The 18,367-nt window shown below is 46.2% G+C and overlaps 1 gene segment (V, D, J or C); it reads right to left on the minus strand.

The window, feature by feature from the left end:
* Positions 1–9,503: 9,503 nt before the first annotated feature.
* On the minus strand, positions 9,504–17,815 carry LOC307201918 (Ig gamma-2C chain C region-like). The segment is given in 5 exons: positions 17,383–17,815; positions 15,944–16,282; positions 14,995–15,291; positions 11,476–11,772; positions 9,504–9,855 (listed from the first exon to the last, which is right to left on the minus strand).
* Positions 17,816–18,367: the final 552 nt, after the last annotated feature.

Here is an 18,367-nt window from a genome sequence, read left to right on the forward strand (position 1 = left end):
TGGTCATTCGGTTCAGCTTGCTTATACTTGGCTGCTAAGAGAGAGGGAGAGAGAGAGAGAGAGGGAGAGAGAGAGAATGCAATAATCAGGTGTCTCCAAACTGCAATCTGCAGTCCCGTGCCCCAGCACTGCAGCCTTGCCTCCCCACGGACTCTGCTGCCCTTTCTGCCACAGCTGCCCTTTCTTCCCAGCAGCCCCAACTCACCTCTGCGTCTTTGGTACATCAACGTCGCTCCAATTCCCATGCCAAGTCCCACAAGGTGTCCCAGAGATCCTAGAAGCCAAGTCAACGGTGATCCAAAGTATCCTGGAGCTGGAGGAGAGTCAGTTGGAGATGCAGGTTTAAGTTTTGGCCAGTGTGATTTGGTACTACATTCTGGGGATGAGGGGTGGGTAATTCCATCACCCTCACCTTCTGGCTCCCAGAGGATCATCTCCTCCAGTGGTGCCTCCAGTGCTTCATGATGTACCTGGCAGGTATAACTGGCTGCAAAATGGCCCTGCTGTGGGAAGTAGACGCTTCCGGTTGAGAACGTCCCGTTAGGATTTTGTTCAACTTCAGACTCGTATATTCCCGCTTGTATCGGCTCCCCATTTTGCAGCCACTGCACTGTAACATTTTGTGGGTAAAACCCACACACTAGGCACTCAGCTACCAAGAACGTCTTTCCTGGTGGCTTGGTGAGCATATGAAGTTCTGGGCGAGCTGCGAGGAGAAGAAAGAGATTTGAGGTCCTGCAAGTCTGGTGAAGGCCACTAGAGGGAGACATTGCTGATTATAAAGGCAACCCACCTAACAGTCTCTAAAGGCCACAGTTGTATGAAATGCATTACACAAGAGCAGCTCAGCACCAGAATATTTGCCTTGCATGCAGAAGGCCTCAGGTTCAATCTCTTCCTGCAGCCAATCAGAAGCTGCTCTTTTGTTTCCAAAAATTTTGGAAGTCGAACAGACTTCTGAAATGGATTCGGTTCAACTTCCAAGGTACGACTGTATTTTTAGTCAGACCTATGCCAACAAAGGTCCGTATAGTTAAAGCCATGGTTTTCCCAGTAGTGATGTATGGAAGTGAGAGCTGGACCATAAAGAAGGCTGATCACCAAAGAATTGATGCTTTTGAATTATGGTGCTGGAGGAGACTCTTGAGAGTCCCATGGACTGCAAGAAGATCAAATGCAACCATCCTTAAGGAAATTAGCTCACTGGAAGGACAGATTGTGAAGCTGAGGCTCCAGTACTTTGGCCACCTCATGAGAAGAGAAGACTCCCTGGAGAAGATGTTGGGAAAGATGGCGGGCACAAGGAGAAGGGGACGACAGAGGACGAGATGGTTGGACAGTGTTCTCGAAGCTACAAACATGAGTCTGACCAAACTGCGGGAGACAGTGGAAGACAGAAGTGCCTGGCGTGCTCTGGTCCACGGGGTCACGAAGAGTTGGACACGACTAAACGACTAAACAACAACAACAATGCGCTCCCTTTAAAGGGAGTAAAAATGCCATTCTAGTTTATCACAGCCTGGGGGGGAAGAGGTCAATGGAGGCGCCAGATGGACCTCACTACAGGTCCTGTGAGGCAAGGACGGGGAAAGTGTGGCTCTCCAGTGTTCTTTGACTACAACTCCCATCATCCTGACCATTGGCTTCTCTGCCCAGGTCTGACGGGAGCAGGAGCCCATCCACATCTGGAGGGTCACAGGCTCCCCATCTCTGAAAATGGGGTACATTACGCCTTTTTGCTAATTATAGCACCATGTTAAGTAGTGTGTGAAGCCACCATTTTAATGTGATTTCCAGTTGATCTGCAGGAAAGTGGTGCCTTAGCAATCGTGAGGGGCCCTAGTGTGGAAGCAAATTCAACTGGGTGGGCTTTCATCCACCTCAGCAGATAAGTTCTTGCAGGATTATTTATCATGGAGCAGACACTACTGTTTAGAGCAAAGGGATGGAGAGCTTTGAGGAGGAAAATAAGCAGAGGCAGAAGAGGGTACAGAGTGCGAGTCAGAACTGGGTCTCACTAAGGGGGAACTGTGCTTAGCATGGGCATTTCAGGACTCCAGGTTGCAGAGGAAAGGCTCCCACTTACCTACCACCTTCAGCTCAATGTCTTGACGGATTGGGTCTTTCGCTGCTCGGTGTTGGATGTGGCATGAGAAGGTAACTCCAGCGTCGGAGATTTGTGGTGTGAACTCCAGGACACTTTGTGCATAGAAGAGGTAATTGGGCCCATGCTTGGCAAGGGGTGAGTCAACTTTCAGAGTCTCACTGCCTCGCAGCCACTTCACAGAGACACCGTCAGGGTAAAAGTCGGATGCTGTACATGTCAAAGTGCTTGGTTTTCCCAGCGGCACACCTGTGGGGCCAAGTGTTAGGCGTGGGGGAGCTGGAGGGAGAGAGGAGAGTTAGGAGAGCATCTCCTTGGGCAGCTTAAAGGGTGCTGGGAACTAGATATGTGAGCAGCAAGCTGCAGTTCCCAGGATTCTTCACCGGAAGTCATACGAGTTATGTGTGCTTTAAATGTATGGCATGAATGTGACTTCCCTCTTCGCTTCTGCAATAAAAGGCAGCTCTCAGTACAAGGAAGTTGGCGTAGAAGTCATGGTTGAAAACATGTGCTAGGAATCTCCAGATCTAATCTCACCTTGCCCATGAACTCATTAGGTGGCCTTTAAGTTACTCACTATCCTCATAGCCCCAAGTCCTGCCTGGCCCGCTCCCACATACAGTAAGAGCTGCTGTCCTGTATCTCCACTATGCCATCCCTCAAGGTCTGGGAGACTGTCCCGCTTGGACTACGGCAATGCGCTCTATGTGGGGCTACTTTGAAGGTGACCTGGAAACTACAGCTAATCCAGAATGCGGCAGCTGCACTGGTTACTGGGGATGGCTACCGAGACCATATAACTCCAGTCCTGAAAGACCTACATTGCCTCCAGTACATTTCAGAGCACACTTCAAAGTGTTGGTGCTGCCCTTTAAAGCCCTAAACGGCCTTGGCCCAGTGTACCTGAAGGAACATCTCCACCCCCATCATTCAGCCCAGACTCTGAGGTCCAGCGCTGAGGGCCTTCTGGTGGTTCCCTCCCTGCAATAAGTGGGGTTACAGGGAACCAGGCAGAGGGCCTTCTCAGCAGTGGCATCTGTCCTTCTATCAGATGTCAAGGAAACAAACAACTATCTGACTTTTAGAAGACACCTTAAGGCAACCCTGCTTAGGGAAGTTTTTAATGTTTGATATTTTATTGTGTTTTTAATATTCTGTTGGGAGCTGCCCAGAGTGGCTGGGGAAACCCACCTAGATGGGTGGGGTATAAATAAATAAATGATGATGATATTTGTCAAAGCGTGCTTTTGTCAAGCCTCTCTTGAGAGGTCACATCTCAGTTCTGTAGCACCACCACAAAGGAGGCCCTGCTCTGTTTCATTACAATGAACATCTCTTAATGATGGAACATGAAACTGCAGCTCTCCCCAAAACCTCATCTCCAGAGGAGTAGGCTTGAATGCGAGCTGGTTTTCCCTGTAATACACGGCCCTAACCAATTTATGATATCAAGATATGTATCTTGAAACATGCTGGGAAGTATAATGGCAGCCAACACAGCTGAGAGAGAACCAGTGTTATGTGCTTCATATAGGCAAATTCTTTCCGAGGGAGCACTGTGGCTATGCTCCGCAAAACTGAGACCCAAATTATAAGTATTTATTTATTTAAAAATTTCTGTCCCACACCAACAGCAGCCATTTTGTATTATGGGCCAGAAATCTAATTCACATAAAAGATAAAAATACAATATTTACACCATACAAAATAAAAACCATTAAACCACAGTTGCAGCAGTTCAAGAAACGGAAGTGTACGAATTGCAATTCTTATACCCACTTACCTGGGAGTAAGCTTCAGTTAACTCAGCTGGAATATTAGGGCCACACTGTAAGCATTCAGCGAATAACCATTTCTAAAGCCAGAGAAGGCAAGGTAGTATTGCATGGAGCCTAAAATATTTTGATGTGGGAGCTAGGCAGGCTGCCCTGGAGCATGACAAAGGCAGGGAGCCACCACTGAAAAGGATCTCTTGCTGGTCATCATGTGTCATGGTGAAGTTGGTTGTAGTACCCAGAGAAAGGAGAGATGATTTCCACAGGTAGGTTTATTCCAATGACAGATGTGGAAGTGGCAGGTCTTAGCTTTAGCATCCTAGTTTAGCTGCCCTGTTCTGGTGCAGTGTGTGGGGTCTGTCTTACAGAAAAGTGAACATAGAGGTGTTCCTCGCTACACCTCTCTATTCCATTGCCTTATGTAGTTTTCTCTCCAGCATGGTTCAAATCTGATTATCAGAGCTGGGCTGGGAGAAAAGTGCTTCAAGCAATAGACCATAGGGAGCCAAGGCAAGGGTTGAGCAACCACACATTTTATTCTCTTGTAGAAATAGACACAGCCCAGCTGCTTAATATCACAATGAGGCAGATACATGAATAAAACTAGGGCCCTGTCAGGTATGTTTAGCCTGGAGTTAACGTGAAGCGCTTCAAAGGATGCGCTCTATAATGGTATTTTACATCAAGGACTTTAATATGAAATATGTTTGGTGCTTTAAAAAAGCTTTTCCACCCGCCGCCTTGCCTCCCTTACCTTCTATTTTCAATACCACCTTCCCTTCAGCACTGTCAGGAGTATGGAGAACAAAACACGTATACTCCCCAGCATCCTCGTCCCTTACGTCCGAGAGGTAGAGGGTGGCGTTGCCCTCTGGCAGCCGCGTCGCATCAAGCACTGCTCCCCTCGGTCTAAACACTGTGATGTTGGTATCGAACTTTGCAACGTTTTTTCCTCTCAGCGACCATCTCACAATCAGGAAATCAACGTTTATGGGCCTGTGAGGGTCTAAGGAGAAGTGGCAAGGCAGGAATGCATTAGAGCGTGGCCCTGCCTGGACGGGGGATGAAGGGACTTGGATTATCACGGCTGCCCCTGAAAAGGACAAAGAGATACAGTTAGACTGTAATTAGACTGGAGCTCCATCGCAGGCTAAAGCCATCATAAGCCAGTTTTAACTTTTAAGATTCCTGCAAACTGTAGTTATGCAAAAAAGGGATTCCTGAAGCCCTTTGGTTAAAAACGAGGCTGGAGTTTGAGGACTAGTTTAAATCTGAATGTGGAATGCGCCTTTGACTTCTCAAAAAAAGTAACCATCCACTGTGGGCGCAAGGAGAGGGGGAATACTTCTGATGTGGGACACGTCAAGCTTTTTCTGGGGTGGCTTGTACAACTTTGGTCCTCAGTTGTCACTCAGCTCTCACCTGTGGCTATTATTATTGTTATTGTTATTATCGTTGTTGTTATTATTATTATTATTGTTATTGTTATTATTATTATTCCGGCCTATACCCAGAGGCCTCAGGGCAATTCACATAAAAAGAGCCAAGAAGCTGTCAGCAGGCGATAGCGGCCACATCCTGGGAAAGGCTTCGACTGGCCGGCTAAATGACGTGAGGACAGCTAACGTGTCTCAAACCCTCAGTGAGTTAAGAGATTTCCCCTGCGTGTGAAGACAAGTTCCAGCTATAGAGGGAAGTGAGGGGCAGATGGGGCTTGTCAATCTGGGAAGGTGGCCCATCTAGGAGAAGGGAAAAAACTCCCTTGTGGGACATCTTCAGCAGAGGCTAAGGAGTAAACCCTACACAAATCTGGAGTGGAGTCCCTTAGACAGTTTGGTGGTGCCTTGTACGCCTCCTTCAGGCAACTCCTGAGCCAAGCTGGTACCCAATGTATTGCTCTGGTCTGCTTTGCCTTATACTGAATCAGACCATCAGTCCACCTAGGCCAGTACTCTCTACACTGACTGGCAGAGGCTCTCCAGGTTTCAGACAGGAAACCTCTCCTAGTCCTTTTGGACTAGGCCGCCTGGCCGCCCACTTCCCGGCTCCTGCTGGTCTTTGCGAAGCCACCTCTCCCTCCCTCCCTCCCTCCCTCCTCCTCCATTGCCCTAGCCCCCAGGAGCCCCCCCAAGTGGCAAGGGTCCTCCGGGTGAGGGGATGCGACTTACATGCACCCTGCAAGGAGAGCAGCAAACACGAGAAGCTGGGCATTTTGAGGCCGCCGTGCTTACTTTCGTTTCTCCAGAAAGGATGGGAGCGCAATGTGCACCTGAGAGACAAAAGTTCAGTTGAACTGTGACTCCCGGGTGTCAGATCAAAACATTCTGCTTTTAAGCAAGCCAGCCAGACGGGCGTGTAGAAGTTGGGTGTGTTTCGTTTCTTTTAACAAAAAGCTCGGTTTTCGAACGCAATCCGTTCCAGAAGACCGTTTGAGTTCCAAAATATTCAAAAACCGAAAACTCAATATGGAAGCATCAATACAATAGGGAAACTCAAAACGGAAGCCATGTGGTATGTTTGACTTCTGAAAAGTGTTCGAAAACTGAAGCAGTTACTTCCAGCATTCGAGTTCCAAAACGTTTGTCAACGGAGAAGTTTGAAAACCAAGGTTCCACTGCAGTTTATACTGGTGTTTTCAAAGTCTCCTTTGAATATTTTAAAATAATGTTCTACATGATGTTCTGTTTGATATTTTTGTGAGCCGTTTAGAGGTTTTCTAAAAACCAAGTGGTATATATGAATGTTGTTATATAATTTAAAATAGTGTAGCACCCTGCTTGTGGTTAACGCTTAGCTGGAATGAAATATTCAACGCAGCAATAGAGAAATTAAAATAATAATTTATTTGTCAGACAAATAAATATGAGGCACAGTGGTATATGGTTACCAAGCTCTGGCCTGGCCTCCTGCCATTCTGGCCAGCACTTATATTTCCTTAATCCAGTTCCCTTGCTCCTCCTGTGGCTGCCTCTGTCCAATCAGCCTGGTTGAAATTCCTATTGGCTGTTTGCTAGAACCAATCACAAAAGATACACCCATTTCCTTCTGTCCTTTTATGGGAATCAAAAAGCTATATATTCTTCTATCTATAAATGACAAATAAGTAGTAATATATCTTACATGTGTCTCAACAAGAAATCTTAATTACCAGCTCACCTCTTGCCCTCCTTGCCCTCCAAAACAGATGGTTTAATCTTAAATTTTTATCTTAAACATATGTCAAGGATTTTGAGTTCACATCAACATTGAGAGATCTCCTTCATTTGAAGGTTTCTAAACAAAAGGCCTGACAACCATATATCAGGAGTGCTCGATGGCGTCTCCTGTCTGACAAGGGGGGCTGGTGGCTGATGGCCCCTGTGATCTCTTCCAACTATATGAAATAAGAATCTAGCATTTCTTAAATCCTTTGCATAATTATATTTAAGCTAATATATTTAATACATAAATAACCTTTTAAAAGGAAAAGAAATCTTAAAAGGATCTTAGTTTAAGAAAGAAACAGCTTTAGAAAAGACTTCCCAAAAATGCTCCCTTTCTGCCAGCCAGACCAGTTGCTTTTTCATTGCTCTTGACCTTTTTAACCTTAGGAAGAAGATATGGCTCATTTTACTATTTATCCACCCTTAATTTGTAGGGTCAGTGTAACCTTGGCTCTCAGCCTGTAATTCCCTTTTTACGACTTTGAGAATTGTTTTCTGCCTTAAATCAGGGGGCCCCCTTGTCTAGGAGGAAAAACATTTTGCCAAGGTTCTTAGGCAGCTGCTCTTCTGCCTGGCATGAAACATTTGAAAATCTTTAAGCTCATTTTAAAATACAGGCCCTGATCAAGCCTCAATAAAAATGCAGGCTTATGATTAGATGCCTCAATAGCATGTGTATACAACTGCTTTTAAAAAGTGGTTGTCGAGGGGAGAACGTCACCTTAGTTTTTAAGTGGCCCATCATGCGCCGTGTTCTCAAAACTTTCTGCTTCCGGCCTTGAGGATTATTGAGGCCTAACAGTCACAAAATGGCAGGGCAGAGGCAGAGCAGGTCACAAACTAGAGGCAGAGTTTGCCATAAGCAGCTGGCAGTCACAGATCTCCTTCTCTGTTTAGAATGATTTGTAGCGGCCCAAAGCTTATTTGGGAGCCCCTAGGTGCCAACTCCCTGGGGCCCTGGGTGCCCCAGCACCCACAAATTCCCCTTGAAGAGGCCGGGCACCCACAAATTGTGGTGCATGTGGGCATTGGGATAGTGCGCAGTTCCCCAAAGCAGCATTGAGCCCCTGGGCATAATTTAATGCTGTTTCAAGGACAGATGATTTCATAGAATTGTGGAATTGAGAGTTGGAAAGGACTCTGAGAGCCGTCTAGTCCAATACACTGCATTGCAAGAATCTTTTGCCCAACGTCAGGCACTGGTGCTGTCAATTATTTTCTCCTACATCATAATTACTACAAATTTGGGATTTATTTGTTTTTTAAACACTTTATTGAAATCTGTTTTTCCATACAGAATTTAGAACACAAAAAAAAACAAGAAACATAACTTGGAACAGGTGAAGCTAAAGTATAGCCATCCAGATAATGCAGCGTATAAGGTGAAAAACTAAAGGAGAAATGAAATCATATTATACACAAACTGGAACGGGGAGGGAAATGATGGGGAAAGAGGAGAGGCAGACTAGGGGATGAGTTGGTAAAGCAGCACCAGGCAGGATTGAACCCTCTTGCTCTCGATGCTGCAGTCAGAGCGGGGAGGCAAGGAGATGCTACTTCTTGTTCCCCAACCTCCTTCCTGACATGAAGGGTTTATTAACCTTAATTAAACAGTAGCCCAACCCTCAAGCTAGGCACTCTTTCTTATGTCACAACACAACTGGTCATCAGTATGAAGATCAGGCTGGATCAGGTGTTCCTTGGGCTCGTTTGGGGCCCTGAGTTGGCAGAGGCACAGCCCTGAAACTAACAAATTATAATATCCATCTTAAAAGCCTCAATATCCCTTGGTTTCTTTGAATTCCTGAAGAGTGCAGAGCTCTACTATATGTATATAATTTCAAAATGGAAGGTTGAATTTAAATGATTTAAATCGCCTTGACTTTAAAATGAAGCCTCCTGCAATTATCATACTGGAAATGCATTTTCTAGGAAATACATAATGAAATGGAACAATATTGCATTGCCTAGAACAACCCTGTGCCAAAATGTTATTCCGTGGACTGTTATATACCAAAGACTTCATCTGGCTTTTCCCTCCTGACTTTCGACATCTTGTTCAGGAGGGTTTCGTCATTCAGCGCAGCTTGAGCTTACAGGGCTGATAAGAGAGAGAGAGAGGGAGAGAGAGAGAGAGAGAGAGAACGCAATAATCAGCTGCTTCCAAACTGCAATCTGCAGTCCCATGCCCCAGCACTGCAGCCTTGCCTCCCCACGGACTATGCTGCCCTTTCTGCCACAGCTGCCCTTTCTTCCCAGCAGCCCCAACTCACCCCTGCGTCTTTGGTACATCAACGTCGCTCCAACTCCCGTGCCAATTCCCACAACATGCCCCGCAGATCCTAGAAGCCAAGCCATCGGTGATCCAAGGTATCCTAGAGCTGGAGGAGAGTCAATGGGAGATGCAGTCTTAAGTTTGGCCGATGTTACTTGGTACTACATTCTGGGGATGAGAGGTGGGTAATTCTATCACCCTCACCTTCTGGCTCCCAGGGGATCGTCTCCTCCAGTGGTGCCTCCAGTGCTTCATGTTCTACCTGGCAGGTAAAATTGGCTGCAAAATGGCCCTGCTTTGGGAAGAAGACGCTTCCGGTTGAGAACGTCCCATTAGGATTCTGTACAAGTTCCGACTCGTATATTTTCCCTTGGATCGGCTCCCCATTTTGCAGCCACTGCACAGTAACATTTTGTGGGTAAAACCCACACGCTAGGCACTCCGCTACCAAGAACGTCTTCCCTGATGGCCTGGTGAGCATATGAAGTTCTGGGCGAGCTGCAAAGAGAAGAAAGTGATTTGAGGTCCTGCAAGTCTGGTGATGGCCAATAGAGGGAGACACTGCAGATTATAAAGGCAACCCACCTAACAGTCTCTAAAGGCCAGAGTTGTATGAAATCCATTACACAAGAGCAGCTCAGCACCAGAGCATCTGCCTTGCATGCAGCTGCTGCCAGGAAAATACTGCGCTAGATGGACAAAGGGTCTGAGTCCAACAATATCCTGAGACCAACAAGAGTAACTATTGCAGAGCTACAGTTTGCCTTCAGAAAGCACTCGGGGAAAAGGTTAATTCTCCCCTCCCGTGCCATCATTTCCCCACAGTCGAATTAAGGGTTGCACTCCACAGCAGTTTTGACTTAAGGGAAACAAGCTCCAAGATATCCAATAATGGCCTGACATGTGGCTTGACCTCAAGAGAAGAATGGGGTGAAGAAGGAATTTATTGTGCCCTGTTTGTGACCACTAGAGGCTTCCGACTGGTGGTCTTTGGAGGCAGAATGCTGTGTTGCTTCCATGCCAAGTGCTTAGTCTGGAATTGCCATCCTCTCATCTTTTGTGCTTTTTTATGATTACTGAAATGCAGCCCTTTAATTGCATATTTTAGTCAGACCTATGTTCCCTTCCCATAAAGAAGGCTGATTGCCGAAGAATTGATGCTTTTGAATTATGGTGCTGGAGGAGACTCTTGAGAGTCCCATGGACTGCAAGAAGATCAAACCTCTCCATTCTGAAGGAAATCAGCCCTGAGTGCTCACTGGAAGGACAGATTGTGAAGCTGAGGCTCCAGTACTTTGGCCACCTCATGAGAAGAGAAGACTCCCTGGAGAAGACCCTGATGTTGGGAAAGATGGAGGGCACAAGGAGAAGGGGGCGACAGAGGACGAGATGGTTGGATAGTGTTTTCGAGGTTACCAGCATGAGTCTGACCAAGCTGCGGGGGGCAGTGGAGGACAGGAGTGCCTGGCGTTCTCTGGTCCATGGGGTCACGAAGAGTCGGACACGACTAAACGACTAAACAACAACAACAATGTTCCCTTTAAAGGGCAGGTGTGTGTGAAAAATGCCATTCTAGTCCATCACAGCCTGGGGGGTGGGGGGTGGGAGAGGACAATGGAGGCGCCAGACGGACCTCACTACGGGTCCTGTGAGGCAAGGACGGGGAAAGTGTGGCTCTCCAGTGTCCTTTGACTACAACTCCCATCATTCTGACCATTGGCTTTCCTGGCTAGGTCTGACAGGAGCTGGAGCCCATCCACATCTGGAGGGTCACAGGCTTCCCATCTCCCAAAATGGGGAACATAAAGCCTTTTTTGCTAATTATAGCACCATGTTAAGCAGCGTATGAAGCCGCCATTTTAATGCGACTTCCAGCTGATTTGCAAGAAGGCGGTGCCTTAGCAATCGTGAAGGGCCCTAGCGTGGAAGCAAATTCAACTGGGTGGGCCTTCACCTACCTCAGCAGATAGCGAAGGGATACAGAGTTTTGAGGAGGAAAATAAGCAGAGGCAGAACAGGGTAGAGAGTGCGAGTCAGAACTGGCTCTCACTAAGGGGGAACTGTGCTTAGCATGGGCATTGCAGGACCCAAGGTTGCAGAGGAAAGGCTCCCACTTACCTTGCACCTTCAGCTCAAAATCTTGACTGACTGGATCTTTTCTCGCTTGGTGATGGATGTGGCATGAGAAGGTAACGCCAGCGTCAGAGATTTGTGGTGTGAACTCCAGGACACTCTCTGCATAGAAGAGACCACCGGGCCCTTCCTGGACAGGGGGCGAGTCAACTTTCAGAGTCTCACTGCCTCGCAGCCACTTTACAGAGACATTGCCAGGGTAAAAGTCAGATGCCGCGCACAGGAAGTTGCTTGGTTCGCCCAGCTCTACGTCTGTATGGCCGAGTGTTAGGCGTGGGAGAGCTGGAGGCAGAGAGGAGAGTTAGGAGAGCATCTCCATTGGCAGCTTAACTGGGCTTTGTTAAAGGGTGCTGGGAACTGTAGCTCTGTGAGCAGCAAGCTACAGTTCCCAGGACTCTTCAGAGGAAGCAATATCCGTTAAATGTGCTTTAAATGTATGGCACATCAGTGCCCTATGCCAGTCGTTTGGGGTTCCGTTTTCATTCAGCAGAGTCGCCCCAAAATTCTTCCTAAATCTTCTTTCTCAGTTCAGCTCATCTGTTGGTGAATTCCCATGTGGGAATAAACACCTCACCCATTCCAGTTCTGCTTAAAGTATTTATTGAAGAATCAACATGACAACTTATACAACTTCCAGGTTAGCGCCTCTGGCAATGGCGGAGCTTCTCCGATCGGGAGGAACCCGCTCCTGAGAAATTGGGTCTGACCGCCACGGCGAAGGCGGAGACCTCAGAAATCACAGGTGGAAGAAGCCTGTGAACCTGGGATTCGGCTGGCACCTTTTGCGCCCCCCCCCCACTCGCGGGGAGACCCGTGAATGGGAATCCGGAGCGACGTGGGGTGAGCGGCACGGTGCTTTGAATCGACCGCTTCTTTCACGGAGTGAAGCCGCATTGCTGCTGTCGGAGAGCGCTGACTTTTTTCCTGTGGACAATTGGACTTTAAACAACAACCCGTGAGTAGAACGGGAAATTGGACCTTTAAATAAGTTAATTTGGCACCGAATGGGGAAGGCTCAAAAAGGAAGTCCACCTTCCCTTTCTGTAAATAGTCTGAAGCAAAGTAGTTGCTAACTAAGGTCTTGGAAAGTCTTATGTAAAGGACTAAAACTCCACTGATTGAAATTATTTAACCCCTCCTGGAAGTGGGGGAAGAACCTGCAGGAGAAGGTGAAAACTTAAAATTGAAGCACCACGTCTCTGAACCTGGGAGCGGTTTGCAAAAAGCCCATCGACGGTGAACAGGATAAATTTGACAGCTAGCCTAAAAGAAGGGCATTGTTTCCATTGTCCGCTTCTGCGCTTAAAAAGAAGAAAAGGTAACTGAAAATTGTTACTAATTTACTTTTGGAATTGTGCTGGAAAGGATTGATACAAATGAAGTCTGGCTTCCTCTAGAGCAGTGTTTCCCAACCTTGTGCCTCCAGCTGTTTTTGGACTACAATTCCCATCATCCCTTGCCACTGGTCTTGCTAGTCAGGGATGATGGGAGTTGTAGTTCAAAAACAGCTGGAGGCACAAGGTTGGGAAACACTGCTCTAGAGGGAGCCTTGGGACATTGTTACAAGAGTGCAGCTGCTACGATAAAGACTGTGGGAAACTAGTTCTGACCTTGAACATTGCAAGAATGTCGGCTAAGGAAGAAGTAGTCTCTGTACTGAATAGGACAATATATTTGTTGGGAAAGTTGCATAAACAGATAGATGTCATGGCTACCAATATTGATATCTTGGGAATAAAAGTGGGCAACAGTACAGAAGTTGACAAAAATCTGGCACAGGAATCTATTTTAATTGAACAAATTGATGAATTGGAGAAGGAGAAAGTTGCTGTTGTTGAATATAATGCAATTACAAGGGGGAGGCTTAACCTTACAGAGGCAAATGGAGGATTATAATTTGAGGCCCTATATGACGGTAACTAGAAAAGCCAGATTTTAAAGATGGGAGCCTGGCCTGGTCTGGAAAAGGAAAGTGGGAGAGATCCCCTTATGCAGGGATCAATTGACTTTTGGGACATGGATTTGGGCCAGGAGGAGTTTGGAGCTTTTGGGACCTTTGGACTTGGAGGAATCGTGAAACAAGATTTGGAATACTTTATGGGCCCTAGCCTTAACTATGGAAATCTGGCTGATCTGTTAAGAAGGAATACAAGTATCGCTGGCTTGGAGCTTTCCCGAGATCTGCCTTTTAGTATCAAAGATTATCAAGAAGATCGGCAGAAGGGACGTGAAGAAGAGTTAAGAGCCTCGGATATAAGATCCCCAGGTTGATGGATTGTTGGGTGTTGATGGAACTGACGGTGGAGGCCAAGACCAGGGAGAGGAGACGGTGGAAGAAGATTGGGAATTTAAAGTGTATATATGGAGACTTTTTTAAATGAGAGATGGAAAAATCATGGAATGAAATTTTTATGACCCTAGGGGAAATGTCTTAAGAGATTAAGTTCAAATATATTAGTTTTAATGAGAAACAAGATTAAATAAAGTAAAAATGGATTGTTGATTGGTAAAAGAAGAGAATGTAAAATTACAGCTTATTAAGATAAATTATTAGGATAAAAACAGAGATGAAGGATGGAAGAAATTTAAAGTTTATCTTTAGAATCATTGTAAAATTAGGGAATGTTAGAAAGATGTTGGAATAAAGTTATGTGGTTTTAGCAGAAGTGATATAAAGGATTAAGTAAAAATGAATTGGTGAAAGAAGAGAATCTAAAATTATAGTATATTAAGATAAGGAATCAGGATAAAAACAAAGCTGGAAGGATTTGCTGTTATATTTAATTGAACTAGTATACAAAAAAGGGAGGTGTGAGGAGGTCAAGGAAATAAGTAAAGGAAAGAAAGTAATATAAAGGTTTGATGTGTTCTTTTTTAATTGTTTGTATCTTTTTTCTTCTTTGTTTTTTTTTCATTTTTGTTTTTTCTCTGTGAAGATGCTTGTCATATTTTTTCTGATGTTCTTATTGTTTTTTTTTTCTTTTTTCTTTTTTTGTAACATTTAAAATCTTAATTAAAAAAATTATTAAAAAAAAGAAGTCTGTTGCTAAGGCAACCTGTTGCTGGGGAAAACCTGTTGCTGGGGAAAAACATGTTGCCAAGGGCAAAACTATGCAATTTCAAGTCTATTTTTATCATGGTGCTTGGTTTGGCCAGCTGCACCTTTGTGGGGCCAAGTGTCTGTTAAATGTGCTTTAAATGTATGGCCTAGATGTGCTTTGGCAATGCTGAACTAGTGTGGCACTAGTGTGGAGGCAAACTCGACTGGGTGGGGCTTCATCCACTTCAGCAAAGAAATTCTTGACTGTTTCTATATCATGGAGGAGACACAACCTGGTTTGAGCAAAAAGCTATAGAGTTTTGAGGAGAAAAATAAGCAGAGGCAGAACAGGGTAGAGAGTGCGAGTCAGAACTGGGTCTCACTAAGAGGGGAACTGTGCTTAGCATGGGCATGGGGGCGGTGGGCCAGGACTCCAGGGTCGCACAGGAAAGGCTCCCACTTACCTACCACCTTCAGCTCAATATCTTGACTGATTGGGTCTTTCGCTGCCTGGTGTTCGATGAGGCACGAGAAGGTAACACCAGCGTCGGAGATTTGTGGTATGAAGTTCAGGACACTCTCTGCATAGAAGTGGTAATTGGCCTCAAGCTTGGCAGGGGGCGAGTCAACCTTCAGAGTCTCACTGCCTCGCAGCCACTTCACAGAGACACGGCCAGGGTAAAAGTCGGATGCTGCACACGTCAAATTGATTGGTTTTCCCAGGGGCACTTCTGTGGGGCCGAGTGTTAGGCGTGGGGGAGCTGGAGGGAGAGAGGAGAGTTAGGAGAGCATCTCCTTGGGCAGCTTAAAGGGTGCTGGGAACTAGATATGTGAGCAGCAAGCTGCAGTTCCCAGGATTCTTCACCGGAAGCCACACGAGTTAAGCGTGCTTTAAATGTATAAATAAACAACAATCTGACTTTTAGAAGACATCTGAAGGCAGCCATATTTAGGGAAGTTTTTAATGTTTGATGTTTTATCGCATTATTATTATTATTATTATTATTATTATTATTATGTTGGAAGCCGCCCAGAGTGGCTGGGGAAACCCAGCCAGATGGGCAGGGTATAAATTATCATCAGCAGCAGCATCATTAAATTGGGCCCTGTCAGGTTTGTTTGGCCCTGAGTTAACATGAACCTCTGGTTAAGAACTTAATTCATTCTCGAGGACCATTCTTAACCTGAAACTGATCTTAACCTGAAGCACCACTTTAGCAAATGGGGCCTCCCGCTGCCGCCGTGCTGCTTCTGCACAATTTCTGTTCTTATCCTGAAGCAAAGTTCTTAACCCAAGATACTATTTCTGCCTTAGCGGAGTCTGTAACCTGAGGCGACTGTAACCCGAGGTACCACTGTATTTTACATCAAGGACTTTCATGCGAAATATGCCCAGCTCCTTGCATCCCTTACCTTCTAATTTCAATGTCACCTTTCCTTCAGCAACGTCAGGAGAATGGCTAACACAACACGTATACACCCCAACATCATCGCCTCTTACATCTGTGATGAAGACGCTGGCATTGCCCTGTCGTATTGTGCCCCAATTAAGCACTGCTCCCCTCAGTCTATAGGTTGAAATACTATCATGCAACTTTACAACGCTTCTTCCTCTCAGCGACCATCTCACAATCAGGGCAGAAGCGTTTATGGTCCTGGGAGGGTCAAAAGTGTAATAACAAGGCAGGTATGCATTAGAGCGTGGCCCTGCCTGGACTGGGGATGAAGGGACTTGGATTATCACGGCTGCCCCTGAAAAGGACAAAGAGATACAGTTAGGCTGTAATTAGACTGGACCTCCATCAAAGGCTAAAGCCATCATAAACCAGTTTTAACTTTTAAGATTTCTGCAAACTGTAGTTATGCAAAAAAGGGATTCCTGAAGCCCTTTGGTTAAAAAACAAAACAAAACCAGGCTGGTTAGAGGAGTTTGAGGACTACCGGTACTTTAAATCTGAATGCAGAATGCGCTTTTGACTTCTCAAAAAAAGTAACCATCCACTGTGGGCGCAAGGAGAGGGGGAGTACTTCTGGTGTGGGACACGTAAAGCTCTTTCTGGGGTGGCTTGTACAACTTTGGTCCTCAGTCTGCACTCAGCTCTCATCTGTGGCTATTATAATCATCATTATCATCACCACCACTATCATCATCATCATCATTATACCACCCTATACCCCGCGGTCTCAGGGCAATTCACATAAAAAGAGCCAAGAAGCTGTCAGCAGGCGATAGTGGCCACATCCAGGGAAAGGCTTCGACTGGCCGGCTAAATGACGTGAGGACAGCTAACGTGTCTCAAACCCTCAGTGAGTTAAGAGATTTCCCGTGCGTGTGAAGACAAGTTCCAGCTATAGAGGGAAATGAGGGGCAGATGGGGCTTGTCAATCTGGGAAGGTGGCCCATCTAGGAGAAGGGAGGAATTCTGACCCTAAACCTCCACTCCCTTGTGGGACATCTTCAGCAGAGGCTAAGGAGTAAACCCTACACAAATCTGGAGTGGAGTCCCTTAGACAGTTTGGTGGTGCCTTGTACGCCTCCTTCAGGCAACTCCTGAGCCAAGCTGGTACCAAATGTATTGCTCTGGTCTGCTTTGCCTTATACTGAATCAGACCATCACTCCACCTAGGCCAGTACTCTCTACACTGACTGGCAGAGGCTCTCCAGGTTTCAGACAGGAAACCTCTCCTAGTCCTTCTAGGACTAGACCGCCCGGCCGTCCGCTTCCCGGCTCCTGCTGGTCTTTGCGAAGCCACCTCTCCCTCCCTCCCTCCCCCCCTCCTCCTCCACTGCCCTAGCCCCCAGGAGCCCCCCCAAGTGGCAAGGGTCCTCCGGGTGAGGGGATGCGACTTACATGCACCCTGCAAGGAGAGCAGCAAACACGAGAAGCTGGGCATTTTGAGGCCGCCTTGCTTACTTTCGTTTCTCCAGAAAGGATGGGAGCGCAATGTGCACCTGAGAGACAAAAGTTCAGTTGAACTGTGACTCCCGGGTGTCAGATCAAAACATTCTGCTTTTAAGCAAGCCAGCCCAGACGGGTGTGTAGAAGTTGGGTGTGTTTCTTTTCTTTTTACAAAAACCTCGGTTTTCGAACGCAATCCGTTCCGAAAGACCGTTTGAGTTCCAAAATATTCAAAAACCGAAAACTCAATACGGAAGCATCAATACAATAGGGAAACTCAAAACGGAAGCCATGTGGTATATTTGACTTCTGAAAAGTGTTCAAAAACTGAAGCAGTTACTTTCAGCATTCGAGTTCCGAAACGTTTGTCAACAGAGAAGTTTGAAAACCAAGGTTCCACTGCAGTTTATACTGGAGATTCCAAAGTCTCCTTTGAATATTTTAAAATAATGTTCTTCATGATGTTCTGTTAGATATTTTTGTGAGCCGCTTAGAGGTTTTCTTAACACCGAGTGGTATATATGAATGTTGTTAAATAATTTAAGATAGAATGTGTATACACCTGCTTTTAAAAAGGGGTTGCCGAAGGGATAACGTCACCTTAGATTTTAGGTGGCCCATCAAGCGCCTTGTTCTCCAAACTTCTTGCTTCTGGCCCTGAGGATTATTGAGGCCTAACAGTCACAAAATGGCAGGGCAGAGGCAGAGCAGGTCACAAACTAGAGGCAGAGTTTGCCATAAGCAGCTGGCAGTCACAGATCTCCTTCTCTGTTAAGAATGATTTGCAGCGGCCCAAAGCTTATTTGGAAGCCCATAGGTGCCAACTCCCTGGGGCCCTGGGTGCCCGAGCACCCACAAATTCCCCATGAAGGGGCCAGGCACCCACAAATTTTGGTGCATGTGGGCATTGGGACAGTGTGCAGTTCCCCAAAGCAGC

The sequence above is a fragment of the Podarcis cretensis genome (assembly GCF_951804945.1).
Source record: "Podarcis cretensis genome assembly, chromosome: 13".
Taxonomy (NCBI): domain Eukaryota; kingdom Metazoa; phylum Chordata; class Lepidosauria; order Squamata; family Lacertidae; genus Podarcis; species Podarcis cretensis.